The 15,149-nt window shown below is 42.2% G+C and overlaps 1 protein-coding gene across 1 annotated transcript in view; it reads left to right on the top strand.

Moving 5' to 3' along the window:
• Nucleotides 1–15,149, top strand: part of sema6dl (sema domain, transmembrane domain (TM), and cytoplasmic domain, (semaphorin) 6D, like) — a 114,074-nt gene that overhangs the window by 42,745 nt on the left and 56,180 nt on the right. Inside the window, exon 2 of the mRNA XM_051937938.1 lies at nt 2,782–2,871. The gene's annotated coding sequence lies outside the window, so the exon portion shown is untranslated. The remainder of the gene's footprint in view (nt 1–2,781; nt 2,872–15,149) is intronic.

Here is a 15,149-nt window from a genome sequence, read left to right as displayed (position 1 = left end):
TATTGGCTTCAATTTGCTGGGCCTTTACCAACTGAAATTATCAGCTCTAATTGCAAACAATTTTCAGAGTTAGGAAAATTAACTGAATTTTCATGCATCATAAGAGGATACAAGATTTCGCCTAATTCTCAAAAATGAAGCACAAAGAGAGAAGCCAAGAAAACAGAGAGGAGGACAGACTCATAATTTTTTGGACAGGATGCAGTATGTGGACTGAGCTACAGTTATATGACATAACACTGTGCTGCCAGAAAGCCTTTCCTCAATGACAAGGATTGGTTACTCATACACACAAAAAGACACACACACACAGACACACACGGACACACACACACACGGCAGTAGTGAACACATACTGCAGACAGACTGCTGTGGAAAGAAACTCCAAGACGTAGAACAACGGGCTCTCACTGAGGAGAATAAAAATACCTCCCACTGGTTGTGGTATATATTTGCTATCAGACGGTCTCTGCTGAAGCTTTCTCATCTATATTCCTGACAGACCTGATGTTTCACCCATTTGCTTTAAAACATACATTTGCGTCAAATGAATGGCGTTACAATCAATCTCCCTGCCAATGTCGGAGCCAATGACAAACCCATCCACTGCCTTTTTTAAACTCTCCTATTTACTACCAGACAAAGGGACTGCTAAATAACCACTCTATCTAGTCATTTGGAGCATGGCAAGGCACCCCGCTGCCCAGTTTACTCCCTTTAAATGCATTTAATTCATCTTAACGGAATAAATATGGCAGGGAATACGAGAAATGGCTGAAGAATTAGAGCTGTGCTCCACAGCTAAATCATATTTTAGTGCACTTGCAATAGCTCTAAAAGCCTGGGTGATATGTCCTCACAGCGAGAGTGATGGCTCACGGGACTGTGGGGTAAAAAGAACAGCTTGAGACTGCTCACTACAGACCTTTAAACCAACCTGAAATACCAGCTGCTCACGCTAAAATGCTTCTTCAAAGTGCCTCCGACCACATTTTTTTTTTTCCCGTGCCAAATACTCAGAAGTCTGAGAAATGCAATATCCATATTCTAAAGTTAAATGTACCTTCAGAAAGGGAAGGCAGTAAATACATTTTAGGTCCTGAACACTGAATGGACATTCATGAGTGAATTGGAATCCTGCACATTTTTCGTTTCCAGGACATGAAGACTAAAGAGCTTTTAATTTGATGAGCAGGAACGTAAAACATAAGAACATTCACAGAATGCTTATTGCATTTTGCCGGCTATCCGCTCCATTTTTTTATTTCGTCAACTACAAATTGCCTGGGCTTTGTGCCAGTAATCTTTAATTCTTATGGCTTAACTCAGCTCAAAGGGTGGTGTGCAAATTTCAAAATATGTCTGGTCCACATGTTGAACTTTTACCAATGTATATGACTGCAGCTGAAAGGGCACAGTGTGACTGTATTCAATAAGGAGGAATGTAAACCATATATCGACTACACTGACCCATCACTTACAGATGATCCATTTGTCATTACTGTCCATACTGCCTGTCAGTTCCCCATGCACCACGGCTATTGTTTGACAACATGTTCTTGAAAAATCCAGATATCAAACACAGATACTCAGCTATTAGACAAATAACTAGGAGGAATGGGGGGGGGGAGGGGATCAGCAAAAGCTAGCAACAACTGTCGCTGTTGCATCTGATTCTGAATAAACAGTTAACAGTGAGAGGATCGTCTCATTTAACATTACTGACACCATCCACTTGCTTTCTTGTGCTACATTAGTCTGAAAGTTATACTAGATCAAAATAAATTAGACTTTGAATAAATATTTGAACGCGTTACATCGTCTGTGATATTTTCTTTTAGTAAGGAATGTCAAGAAATCCAAAGGATGATGATAAACCCACACTCCTAATGGGCTAATGATGGAGCTCAATTATTCATCAGAACCGAGTGCCATAAAATGTTTTTAAATCTAAAGGATTTGTCATTTGACAGTCCATTAAAAACAGTAAATCCTTAATCAAATGACTGTTTTATGAATATGAACACCAACATTCTTTGTGTCCTTTCCACTGTAAGCACATGCTAGTACATTTCTGATCACATGTCAAATCATGGTACTTGTTTGCATTTATCTGGGTTAAGCGTCACTTTCTGACATGCTAACAGGGCTTGTCAGTATCATCCTAACTTCTGATTTTGGTTATTCAATGCTCTGATCACGCTACATTTCCTCACTGAAGCCTGTGCTCTGGGGGCTGGTACGGTGGCCACATCGGCTCCACTTTAATCCAGACTCCTCCTCTAACTTCTGATATGCTTATTTTCCATGCTCTTATCTGAAGAGTTGTTCTCTATAACAACATTTTTTTTTTAAGGCAGGCATTAAGAGGCTTAGCGGCGGCACTGCTTTAGCAGCCAAAAGGTCACTTTTGCAAATTGGGTTCATTAATCTTCTAGTGTATGGCAGTCCCAATGGGACACTCTTCATACACAGACGCAGATTAAAAAGGGAGAAGCGCTCGTAGATTAGCCTGGAAAAAAGAAACTCTCGGAATGATAAAGACTCTTCTGACGAAGTTGAGACTTGACTCTCTAAAGTCAGATTGCCAGTTTCACTCATATCAGAGAGAGACGGAGAGCACTTCGCAGTTGTAAGAGAGTGAGGGATATAGAAGCCTGGAGTAGAGTTTGACTGAGCTATGATTATACCATCACAGATGATTATAGTTAGGCATTCCTCTGACCCAGTGCATGACAGAATCTCTCATTTTCCTCTCTCCCTCTTTCTTTTTCTCTCTAGATCCCTGGGTGGATGCCAACTCTCCTACAGCAGTGAAACACCTGCTCAAGCAACAAGACGTGATATGAGCCCCTAGCTGGAGCTGTAGAGGTAAGGATGCCTTCTGACAGACCGACAGGCTGCAGAGACAGAGCCAGGCCTGTATGTATTACTTCAGGCCCATTGACTTGGCTGGAAAACAAAGCAAAAGAACAGAATTAATGAAAAATAATGAACACCACAAACCGGTTACGCAGGTGAGGCTACAGCAATGGTTCCCGAACTTTTCTATTGATGAAGTGAGCTTTCATCTTTTACTGCCAACTATGTTCCAAATTCATCCATTTCGAATGACTTTAAAGTGGATTTCAAGGTTAGGGTTACTTTTGTGTAGTCTGATTCACAGGATGCAGACCTCAGGTTGGCCATATTTCATTGGGATTTCTCCTCCCCTTGAGCTGTGTAACATGTTTTCAAATCCCCTTCCCTATGGAGGAAAGCAACAACATCCTCCAGCAACCTACACACTGAAAATTTTGAAGTTTTAACTGTGCAGTAAAGCAACCTTGCTGTTTTTGTGTTTTAGCTTTTTAGGATGAATTATCCACTTTATCGGTCGTGCTTGCTTTCTTTCATGCAAATATTCCACCAAAAAAAATTCCCTGTCACGATTATGAGAGGACACTGCGGCTTAGCACCACCCAAGACGACTGTAATTGGCTTAGAAAAATAGAAATAAGCAGTGTTTGTTGTTGTTTTTTCTCCTATGGCATAATGATGACGAGGGGCAGTCAGACCATTCTACACAGCACTGGAACATATCATAGCAAGACTCCTTTTATTGTAATTGATTGATTTTAGATTAAGTGAATTACTGCGTCAGAATTTTGACGTTAAAGAGAAACATGCGAAAAAAATCTGAAAAAATAACCAAGAAAACAACAACAAAATCTTGAACATCTCAAAGCAAAGCGGCAAATTTCTGTGGGCCCCTATAAGGATGTCACAAAACCAGAAATATTTTATCCATTACCAGTGTCACTAAAGTTCTACAGTTTTCAACATCCATCCCATCCTGCACAGCACACACTTCAAGTTATGAGCTAAAACGATTAGAAAACCTGTAACAACTGAACTCAGGACATGAGGGATATAGGGTTATATGTACATTTTTGCAAAGGGCAGGTGGTAACAGAAGAACATAGCATGTCAAAGGACCGACTCTGATCCACGCTCCAATCCAGAAGATGGTGGTAATGCAGCCACCATAAAACAGTGGAGAAGGAACTCATCAGCCATGGCTACATTTGCCCTAAACAAGCAGACACTGGCATTTTTAAACACTGCGGAGCACGACAGATGTAGCTGTCGCAGTTCACAAACAGCAAAAAGCTGATTGGATAACTTTCTGGTGCCTCCTCCACTCGTGCACTAAATATTTCCATATACAACTCTTTTTCAACATGATACTGCAAACTTGTTGCTGCATTTGCACTTATACAGCATCTCCACAGTAGCATCTAGCATCCAACTGGTACTTTCTGACCAACAGAAAAACAAGTAGCATCACTTTTTCCAAATTTTTGAATCAACCAACAATATAGTAAGAGGACAATAGTCTCTGATTTATCTGGGATCTAAAAGAACTGATGGATGGACGGATGGATGGATGGATGGACGGATGGATGGATGGATGGACGGACGGACGGACGGATGGATGGATGGATGGATGGATGGATGGACGGACGCTTTATTAATCCAGAGGGAAATTCAAGTATTCAGCAGCTTACATACAACAAAAAGACAAAACAGGCAGGCTTATAACCAGATTAAGAATAACATTAGAAGGTTAGTATATCCTCTAAAAATACTTGCTCCACAACACTACAAATAAAGCACTTCTAATTTAATCAACTTACACTGATGTGCAAACGATGCTCACCTTACTTGTCCACAAACTTGTTGACTTCTTCAGTTACCATCTGATAATTTTACTACAAACTGATTAGATTAGGAGATGATACAATTGTTTATATAAAGAGTAAACAAGTGGGGTGAACCAATGCATTGTTTTAGCTCCCCATTTTACTGCTCTTCTTGCTTGCTAATTAATTAATTATCTTGCTTTCTCAATGTCACTGTGGATTTAAAGTGTTTAAGCAGGTTGCAGGTGTAACAACTTCAGTCACCTTGTCATCAATGGCACCTAGTGTTAAAGCAAAATACGAGGAATTTCTCTTCCTGTGATGAAAGCCTGAGCATAGTCATTGCTAATGCTAATAAATGTACATATATACACTGTGGCTGGGCATTACCAGGACAGACTATGGACCACTCATTGGCTAGCACTGCACCAAATAAGAGGATTAGCAAAGACGGTACTCACGCGTTCATTGTTCTCATAAAACTAATTCATCTCCATTAAATCTTTACTATATAATATAAGTGAAGCACATTATCATATTTTTGTAATGACCACACTTTGAACATCAGAATCTTAGCATGCCTCTATTTGTGCCACACTTCCAGCACGCTAATCATTGTCTTGAACTCGAGCACTCTCTGGAAAAGAAGCGCAACAAATGACTGTGTAAATTAGATCTCGATCTACTAATAAACTTAATCAAAATTTCATTTATCCATTTTGTTTTGACAAACCGGCCTCATAGTCCAGATGGCGTCGTGAGTTTTCGGTCTCTGTTCTGCCATCATGATGCTTATTAATAATTTATGTCTCATAAATGACTTATCAGCTCCTTCTCCATCTCTCAGTTCCTTTTCTCTATGTTATGGCCCCGTGCACACTATGGACGGTCGGCACTGGTCCAGTAAACCAATGAAAATGCATGACTCGTTCTGCAGCTATAAAATTCCAACTTAGTAATGAACGGTTTGTTTTGTTGCTCGTGGTAATGCTTTTGCTAGAGTGGCTTTGGTCACGACACCTGGATTTTATGTAAAGCCACATTTAAGGCAGTCGGCTGATGTGTTTTCCGCGCGCGCAATAAAGCATGGGATTCAGGCTACGACAAACTAGTCATCAGTCACAAAAGGATAATTATTCTCACCTAAACATTGTCATTAAGGACAAGTTTAAAGCCTCTAATGAAACTAAACTCATAAAGACTTCCCGTAACGATCAGCAAGAGCGCAGATGGGATTTGATGTCGCTCACACTCCCACAAACACACACTTGCATTCAGAATTCTTCTTTCATATTCCATCCAGTGGGTGTGTAATGACGCCCGTTATTAAAGCGGGTAATTGTCTTACAGTGGTGCGGTGTTATTGGATCCGGGGGCAGTTCTGCAGACACAGTCGGAGGCAACTGGATGTAAAGTCGCTGAGCGGTGAAATAGGGAGCAGGGCTGAACAGACACACAGAAGATGGTATCAGCATCAAAGGGAGATGCTAGCATTGTGCTGCCTGACCCTCGTGAATGGCACTCAGCCCACCTGTTACCCTATCCCCCGTGAGACTCTCGCCAGCTCTGTCCCACTGCCTCCTGGAACCAGACACTCGGTTTACTAGAAAATCTGACAAAGACCCTGCACAGCGAGATTCAGCCATCAAAGACGTCAGGCACAGAGGAGAGCAAACTGGGCCGTGTGATAACAGCCTTTTTCTGTTGCAGAGGTCCACAACAGATCATATCCATACAAAGCCAGCTGGAGATAAATACTTAATTCTCTTTCTCATTCCAAGACCCACTCAAAGCACAGGTCACTATTCAGAGAAGAGGAAAATGCCTGTTTTCCTTCACAACAAGACATATTTAGGTCTTCATGAGAGCGTGGAAGAATATATTGCCGTGCTTTTACCGCTGCTCTTAGCTCCTGCCAGATTAAGGTTGCTGTCATTATTTGTAATCTGCTCCGTAATGGTTATCCCGGTGTTTCATGCCCGCCTTTTATTTTTCTTTCTGCCTTTTTTTTTTTTGAACATTTTACGAGAAAATGACTCAGACCATCCATTCCTCTAAAACAACACAATGTAACAAAGAGAGGAAGATGTGATTTGACTTGTGAAAGGAACACGCAGTGTCACGTGTGCCTTACACAGAAACTCCAATAATAATAACAAGTTTATGAGATTTTTTTCTTACAGAAAATGCTGCACAGGCTTCGCTAGGTGTTCTGTTAAAAATAACATAATAATATAATTTACCAGCACCAGAGAAAGGAACTTAAGAATGATACCTATTTAACGATACGGCACATAAAAGACTATATTAGATCAAATGAAGTATTTCTCCAAGTTAAAAGAAGATTTAAGACAAACTTTATAGGTAATAAAAACATATTTTTTTTGCAGAATGTGAGTGTGTGTTACTAGTGATGACATTCAGCTTCAACAGAGGTAACTATGGCTATATCCGTGGATATTACACTTTCACAAAGGCAGCACATGCAGCATAAACCAGTAAAATGCTGTTTATTTATGCACACTAATGTGATGACAAAGACTATAAATTGTAACATGTTGAGAACCTCAACAGTTGTCAGAAAAGAAACCAAAAGTAATCCTCCATGAGCCCTAATTAGCCATCGCCGACTGACACAAATCAACAGCCACATTCACATGTGGCCTTTCATTGCCTCTTTGTTTCAACAACAGCAAACTCATCCTCCTTTTCAGCATCACTGAACTCTCATTTAATGCTTGCCCCACAAACAACATTAATCTAGTTCCTGTCCAGCTGTGCACAGTGTGAGGCAGAGTTGGCAGGAGAAGAAGGAGGTGGACAGTCCCAATACCCTGTGGTCTGCACTCCGGCCAGCCAGCTGGTGTCATTGGAGCTTTCCTGCCTTGGACCGCAGAGGTGATTTCTCAGTAGGGGCGGTGGGTTTAGAGTGTCAAACACAGTTCTTTACTGGAGTCATTTTATCAGCGGGGGGCTTTCACAAACACTCAGTGGGCAAATTGCTACGATAACTGTTCTCCTAAAGCACAAAACCGCACATTTACACAGGGAGACCGAGACATAATGTCTATCTATAGCCACATCCAACCTGTCTAATTAGACCCATCACGGCTGGTGTTAGGGGTCAGAGAGGACAGTAATCCAGAGGAGAGCCTGATGGTGTCACATTTTCGCTTTCAGGCAGACATGGGGCAGGAAGCCATTAGGTTTGGTCAGAAGACACTTTGAAACACTACAGTTTCAACAAGCTCCTGCGCCCAGAGGCAGCAAAAACAGCCTCCGAAAACAGCCCCATTTTCTAACTTGTAAAAAGCAAAAAGTGTTTGATTCTTTGTTACGGCAAAAGCCGTTTGGATTAGCTGTATATGCTTGTGAAGTTAAGTATGAACTGTAAAAACACAGTTTTCTGCTAAAGCACAGTGGCACACTTCTTCTAGTATTTACACAGCGACTGGAAAAGCCAAGCTATTTCCTCCTTTGCCAGACCAAAGGCAGCCAGGACAGAATAAACAGGCCTTTCAGCCCATCCGGTGGGAATTGTTTTCCTTTTACCAACCACCACATGGACTTTAACATAAAAAGGTCAAAGCCAGGATTTTCTTTTATCCAAATAACTAAGAGAAGGGGGTTTATTTGCTGTCTTAATATATGCAAAGTCCTAAATAAGACAGAGGAGGAGGCAGAAAAACAGGGGATGAGGGAGGATATCAGTGCTAAAGATTGTCATCTGGGATCAGGAAGGAGGTGTGCATTTATTAATTTCAATAAAAAACTATCGAATGTTGAATATCAACAACTACATACTATATGACATCCTCATTAATGTCAGAATTACTCCTAATCCCCACGCATAGACGCAGCCAATGTATGCACTCAAGTTTTCAGGAATCTGTGTGATTTGTCTGCAAAGTGCCTTCCCATCTACTCCATTCACCTCAGTCACATCCTTCACATCAACCCCCCGTCTCTTGTCTCATGAAAGGCAGTCCATTACTGCATATTAGCAGCAGAGTGAGGCAGGGAGATAAGGGAGGCTGCTGATCAAACACACAGACAAATCGCCAGTGACAGAAACACACATTTGTTGCTCAGCGTTTAGCTTTGATCTCTGACTCTGCCAAGAGCCAAAGAGAAGCAAATCTCAGCCTTTGAACTGGAGCTTTTCAGATGAGGTATCTCTCTCTCTCTCGCTCTCTTATTGAGATCTGTGTGTACGCTCTACAGAGACATCATTTGCAATCCTGCTCCATGGCCAATAGAGCCTACATATTCAGCAGGACAGTGAGGGGATGGATGCAGTACGAGGCGGGGCAGAATATCCACATCACTGACAGAGAACATGACACAGGTGATGTTGATGCTGATTATATGAGATGCTCGGCCTCTGGTGGGCACATGGAGGTCTAGTACACTGAAACATTTGTTCAAACTTTAACACAGCATCCTTTTCAAAACCTTCCTACACACCCAAATCACAGTCAACAAGTTGCTACTGGGACACCGAGTTGTGGCTACGGTTTAATCTTGTGCACACAGGCAGTATGTGGACACACACAAACACACACACATAAATCTGATTAGCCTTTACCGCTAATCTTCTGATCTCCGATATCTGCTCTGATATCGCACCTCATTTTGTTTGTATGCTTGCGATCACGTGCACACACATGCAACATACCCACACACAGGGGGAGAGGGAGATTGTTTTTGCAGCATAGTAATAACAGATAAGTGGCTGCTGTGTGTCTAAGCTGTCAGCCATGGATCATCTCATTTCCTGACCGGGCCGACCCAGGCCCCCTGTGTGTTATTACAAACAGCCCAGATCATGTGACAGGGGAGGGAGATTACTGGAGAAACTAATTGAGGCTGCTCTGTGTGTTCTCTGCTGGAGAACAGTGGGGTGACTGTTTGGCCAGGCGGCCTGATACTCGACCCTCCCATGTTCCCTGCAACCACAAAATGGCCATTACAAACAAAGACCCTGTCAAAGCCAACGGACCTGGCCAGCCAGTAGCCAACCAGATCAGTCTTTTGAAGCTTGGGGATTCCCCTTATCCTGAAGGGGGTGGATGGGATTAGTAGTGCAGCCACACACCTGGCTCAGTATGTCATCTGATAAAACTTGTATCTGCTTGATAAAAGTGATGAAAGTGAACCATAAACTTCACAGATATTACTTAATGGATCTTGCTGTTCTGGTTCTACATGATATATATTCACCGATACCAAGTCAACCTTCAATAAGCCATCCTCTGCTTCATCCTTTTCCCCAGTTACACAATGTACAACAACTGCCCCTGGTTGTAGCATCATCATCCCTGGCACAGTACCATTCAGTGGTATTGTTACCTACAGTACAATAGAGCTGGAGCGAGGCCACCAGCAGCAGCTAGAGTCCACTAACGCTCACTCAGGAACAACTGTCAGCTTGCATTTGCTCTGAGTGAAGCAGTATGGCTGTCACACAGAGCTATTATTATGACACAGCCCTGGGTCAGGCTGGGGCTCCAGGGTGAAACAAAGCGATCCTGTGTCATCACTTTCAGTGTTGTTTTTCCATATATCAGCATACTGTGAGGCCTTAGCAAAGACATATTAAGAGCTACACAAAACCCTCAATGACAAGTGATACAACCAGAAAACACACACAAACAGGAAAAGAGTTCCATGTTTATTAAGATACCTCCATTTTCAACAACACTCACCCAGTGACCCCAAAGACCCGCTGCCCTCATAGCGTAAACATACACACCAGCTCTTGCACTCAATCGCACTTTTCACCAGAGAAGATCCAGGCCCCGGCCGGTGAAGCAGACAGTGGGGGATGGGGTTTGGGTATTGTATTTCTGCACAGGATATCTTTCCTGTGACTTTATGTGCAGTCGGCCCCAGGCACGGCCCAGTTCCAGTGCCAAGGCCGGCACAGGCGCCGAAGCTGGCTGGACAGGTCTGATAGCACTTTCACAAGTGGGAATCGGAGAGCCACTGTGCTTTTAATGCTTGGCTACTCGTGCTGCATCTCAAATGACATCCTCTTGCCACCAATAAAGCAATAATCTTGACCACTCCTGTGTCAAGTGGCTCTCTGGTCATAAGTAATGCACTGTGTGTGAGTCTAGGCCATTTGATCTGGGCTCCTGGGAGTGATTGCCCTTCTTGGACAGCATTCTGGATTTTGTAGGAGCCGAAATGATGAATGATGCTCAGGTCATCAGGAGTCAAAGTATTCGCAGGGCAGTTGACCAGTGAATGATGGTTTCATAAGCAGAAACAACCCAGTCAGCCCGGATAGATGTCAGATCTTGTGGGAATCCTGGCTTTGATTGGATAGCTTGTATTCGGTGGCTGCTTGAATTAAATACTTCCGAATCCATTCAGGTTCAACAGACTCTGATAAAAACTGACCTAAACTGAATGGAACTGCAAGCTGCACACAATGCTGTTAACTTTACGCGCCACGCTGGAGACCATTTCGCCAAAGTCTTTCTGTTTCAAGCACAGCAGCATGCTCTCTAGCTGGCGTTACTGACAATTTATCAATTTGGTGACTTGTTACACTAGCATGATTTGAAAAATGACCCGAGCAACATATATGGTAATTTTCTGAGCAGACATCAGCTAATTTTCTCTGCTCACTGCCGCTCTCCAGCCAGGAGAACTGATGACTATTCAAGTTAAAAGATCCATGTTCAGTGGATCGAATAGCAGTGTATCTGAAACACTGGGCCGTGTCCATGGCACCGTGACCACTAACCAATCAGTTTATCTATTCAGTACCACCCTTCTTTACACTCATAAATTGTTAAGACTATGTAACACAGATCCTGACAAGTAACTAAAATAGTTCCATTGCTGTATGGTAATGAAGTTGTGGGGCAGAATTGTCAAAATTGTACCAGAAGCTAAGATATTGTGGGTTTTAGTCGCTGTTATGGATCAAGTGCATACAAGTACAGCAATTTTGAGTTTTATGAGACCATCCCAGTTTAGACAACACTCAAATGTTCCTGTTTATGCGATGACAATACTGTGCAATATACCGATAAAAGGCATTTAGCAATTTTCTTGCAACCTTTCTGCAAGAATTATGTACCTTACACTGAAAAACCTGCCATCACTTGTCGGTTCTTGAGCCATTGCACATATTGTCTCAGTTCGTCCCACCAGTGCTCCACCCAGCAGTGTCTCACAACAAAACGTCCACGCCCTCTTTTAAAAGGTTAGTCATGCAATGCTTTGCAGTCTTTCAAAACACAGTGTAAACTCTGGAATTGCTTGGTTTCTCAATTTGGAGGCAATGAACAAAGACGAGACACTAAACAAGCCGCCCACACTCTCACATGCAGATGTTATACAACATCTAAGCAACACTAAATTGCCTCACTGGAAGCTACAAAATAAACCATTGTTAACGTCCACTGCATGTAAATCCCGCGTCATGTGGGGTCGTTTGTCCACAGCATCGGCTTAAAGGAAGAAGAACCGACAACAGATGGTTTCAACACCACTTAAGTCACCCATCCATTAGGCTCACCATCTAAACCTTCAGAGCTAATTAGTGAATCAAATCATCAGATTTAAGAGGCTTGAAAGACACATGCACCTGCATCACGGATAGTGTTACCCTCCTACGGCAACGTTAATGCACCACTTCCTGTTGCTGACCCCTAACCATTGTTCCCTGAGGTGCTTTCATTATCCCGCTGATGTGAAATGAACGAGTAGGTGTTTTTACACAGATTGGACATATTGAAGCCAACCTGCTCACGGATGTGGCAAATAAGCGGTCGAGGCCGTTAGAGTACATTCGCCGGTACACTTTTCGAGCCATTACGGAAATATAATTGTCATTGACCATTCAGCGGCGCCATAAAAATAATCACGCCATTATGAGCAATATTGTGTAGAAGCTAGTTAGTATGCCACGGCATAGTGAAGTGAATTTGTTTATTTACGGCTGGCTGGCTTTTGATTACTCAACATTTGACAAGAACAAATTTACAGTCATGCCAATTTTCTTCGAAACCATCCAGCGTGATAAAGACAACAGGGCTTTGATGGATTCCCTCAGGGGACTGATCATGTCAGCCAGATAACAGAACACTCGTTAAAAGACACATACCGCTTCTTTTGAACACATTTGATTAGGTTTGTAAATTACTTGCATTCCTAGTGGAGTTGCCTTCAGGATACACAGCAACTTGACATGCAAATGGAAATCAGATTGTGATTTCATCTTTGCATAAATTTACAGTGACTTGTGGATCTCCTTACTGTTGACTTTTAGGGTATCTGGCGTCTCTTCCAAATATATAAGTGTCCTATGATGCTGACAAATAACCTCCAGTGAAGTGAAGGCAAAGCTTTCTGCTTTAATGGAAGAATCATACAGCCTTGATGTATTATGACCAAATAGCATATGAATCAGGCAGGGAAATAGAGAGTGAATTAGCATCGGGACAGGTCTCCTCCCCCAGCCGTCCGCCAGCCTCCCATCATTCATTATGATGATCTATGACTGCTCTTTATGCCCTGACTTGATATTTCAGACTCATGTGAGGTGTGGATCATTAGGGAAAGCTTTTACCATTAATAAGCAGACGTTGTTTACATGACTAATACTCCGAGAGGCAATGAGGTTGAAGCATTTAGAGCAGGGCATTCATCTTCCCCACACCAGTAAATATCACGCAGACGCTATTGATATTCACTGGGCTATCGAGAAAATGGCTGAAGTGGCCAGACTTCATTTTGTAGCTTTGTGTTTGAGGAGGGATGGGATGAAAAGAAGGAATGAGGAAAGAGATGAACACAGAAAAGGAAGGCTTAGAAGTGGAAAAAAACCATACATTTACAGATTTGTTTGGTTAAACCACACAAAAACATAGGACAAAACTGCAATCTCAGTGTCAGATTGTATAGGTGTCTGAGTATGTTTGAAGAAAGAAGCGATTGGGGTTGGGCTGTTTTCTCAGGGAGTTAGTCTTTGCTGTTCTTATCAGACCAATTAATATCCAACCAATGGTAAACAGGCTGCAGCGCTATCAGCTAGCTAAGATACCAGACGATAAAGCAAACCGTTGAGTTGACTCATGAGCATCCACACGTAAACACATGCACACATGAATGAACATGCATCCTGGCCATATTTTTTATCCTAAACTTCTGCTAGATTTTCATTAATCTCAAAAAGAAGGGTGACAAGTTAAAAGAAAAAGCAGAATGAGAGGAAGTTTTACTGCAAGAACGGTCATGGCCAGGAGTAATATGCATGTAGAAGATATTTTATGTTGATAAAAACATAACTCAAGTGGCTTTAAATATCTGCCTAAATGCATTTACCAGGGCCGGACTGGGAAAGAAATTCAGGCCGGGAGATTTCCAATCAGTCAGGCCACTTCCGCCACCACAAGGGTTGTGTCACGTGGGATAATGCACCAAAATTTTGTTTTTTTCCCTTCCAAAAATATGCCTTTTACAGTTATGTTATAGCAATTACAACACTACTAAACAGACAGTAAGTCTATTAAACACAACCATAACGACAGCTCCATACAGTTCAGTACTTTTCTCTTCTGTAATCTCTTCACTACCCTCACCAATTTTTCCAATGTTTTCCTTTTCCTATTATTTATATAACATGTGGAATTAAAAAATATATATTATTTTGTCAGCAAATCATTTAGATGTCAGCTGGTCATAGCTAATAGTATATGCAAACACCAATGTTCATTTTATAACTGAAAATTGTAAGTCAACTGCCTATCCTACCTGAAGAGGGGGTCTCAAACATTTTCAGGCTTCCTGCAACCCACCTGACACCTGTGGAGCTTATTTGGGCCAGACTCACCATATTTTGTGCATTAAAATTAGCATTACATTTCCATCACCATTTAAGAACAAAGGTGTAATAATTATTTGATTCATTTCTCTACAAATATTGTTTAATGGTCATCATTGAGAAGAACCGACCGTTTGTAAACTTAAGGGTGCTCCATAATCTTCACTCCTTCCACTCTCTCCCCTCACTCTCATATCACCGCTCTGCAGTGCATGCTTCCCCGTTCTCGCTATGAAGGGGCGGGCCATAAAGCAACTAACCAATCATGGCACGTTTCTTCTAAAAAAAATGTCACTTTGACCAATCCTTATCCTTCTGATTTAGAGCTCAGAGCACTTGCTTTGTGTGAGTGACAGGAGGGTGGGCGTGTACTCTGTAAGGCTTCTGGCGCTGCTGTCTCTGGCCTGTCTGCCAAAAAGCCGATCAACTTTTTTTCATTGGCCTGCCAGTCCGTGGCTGGCCTGTCCAGGCAGGCCAATAAGGAGGCAGGCCACCGGGAAAAGTCCCGCCTCTCCCGATTGCCAGTCCGGGCCTGGCATTTACTGTAGCAAATATTTATATTTAAACAGAAATTCTGAGAGGTTTCATGAGGAGGCTGATTTAACGAATGATTTGATGGG

This window comes from Acanthochromis polyacanthus, chromosome 2, assembly GCF_021347895.1.
Source record: "Acanthochromis polyacanthus isolate Apoly-LR-REF ecotype Palm Island chromosome 2, KAUST_Apoly_ChrSc, whole genome shotgun sequence".
NCBI classification, from domain to species: domain Eukaryota; kingdom Metazoa; phylum Chordata; class Actinopteri; family Pomacentridae; genus Acanthochromis; species Acanthochromis polyacanthus.
This window is presented reverse-complemented; position numbering and strand designations above follow the sequence as displayed.